The sequence below is a fragment of the Ambystoma mexicanum genome, chromosome 2p (assembly GCF_040938575.1).
Source record: "Ambystoma mexicanum isolate Mex_15411 chromosome 2p, UKY_AmexF1_1, whole genome shotgun sequence".
Lineage (NCBI taxonomy): Eukaryota > Metazoa > Chordata > Amphibia > Caudata > Ambystomatidae > Ambystoma > Ambystoma mexicanum.
This window is the reverse complement of record NC_090923.1, coordinates 666,072,766-666,074,183: the sequence shown is the minus strand read 5'-3', so window position 1 is coordinate 666,074,183 and position 1,418 is coordinate 666,072,766.

Sequence of the window (1,418 nt, the reverse complement as noted above, 5' to 3'; positions counted from 1 at the left end):
TCATAGAGAGTGAGAGAGTCAATTCGTTGGGAAGGGTGATGGACAAATTGATCTACCGGACTAGGTGGCCGGTAGAGATAGATAATATGTATGCCATAGGGGGCAGTGATTGTGCAGATAGTGTATTGAAATGAGTGAGAATTGGTAGGAGGTAGGGGAGTAGGGGAGAGAGGAAGTTTGGAGGATGAAACAGTCCTACACCACCAACCCTGCCAGTGGGGTTGGGAAAGTGAGGGACAGTGTAGGCACGGTCATGAAGGGCAACTAGGGTTGCAGAGCCAGAGGGAAATACCCAGATTTCAGTAACGGTATTGAGGTCAAGAGAAGGAGGATGAGAAAGGGAGAAGTCAGAAGTAAAGGAGGTTTTATTGCAGATAGACTGGCATTCCAAAAAAATAGAAAACGAGTGAGATGTAGACGTATAGCAACGTTGAGTAAGAAAAATAGAGTTGTGCTTGGGGTAGATGTGAGAAGATGAAGTGTAATGGAAGTCAGAGTTGGAGTCGTCTTTGTTAATAGGAGAGTAGTGGAGTGAAATGAGAGATGGCGTCGAGGGGAAGAGATGATAGGGAAGAGAGTTGAGATGGTTCTGAGCAGAGGAGAGTGAAGAGGGAAGTAGAAGGGAAAAGAAGAGATAGCATTAGAAGTGCATGGTGAGGGTGAGCCTGAGAAGAAGCAATAACAGGTACTTCCAGACAAGTAGAGGACACAGCAAAGCAAAGGATCATAGGCTAAGGCAAAGATGCTGATCAACAGCTGGGTTTCACCCTTCACTGATCTGCCCTTAACTGGGACACCTCTCATTGGACGCCCATAGGGATTTAAGAAGTGATGACTCACACTCTTGTCACCAGATCACCTCGTCCATCAGTGGATTGTCTCACTAATTCTGTCCCTGGTATTACTGGTAAGAGGCCATTTCTTCCTGATTGGTGATCCCAGAGGAGTCGCTTGTGGCTTTCTACTGGAGATTAGTCTGATCCAAGATGGCCACAGGAAGGGATGTCACATATTCAAGATGGTCAAAGGAAGTGGTGTCACCAATAATAGATGGCTGCATGAAGTTATGTTACCAATCCACGATGGCCACAGGATGTGATGTAATGATGTCACCAATCCAAGATGGCCACTGTGAGTGAAGTTACAGAGAGAAAGTGAAGCCAAAAACCACACGGGATGACACACACACTTTCATCACTTGATTACCTAGTCCATCAGTGGTTGGTTTCACTGATTTGTACCCTGGTGTTGCTGGGATGAGGTGATTTCTTCTTGATTGGGACTCCCAGAAATGGCTCTTGTGGCATTCAGCTGGAGATTGATCTGATCCAAGATGACTGAAGGACAAGACATGGCCTTTAACCATGACCCAAGTCCCCCTTCCGGACCCAATGAGACGTAGGAGGGGGAAATGGGAC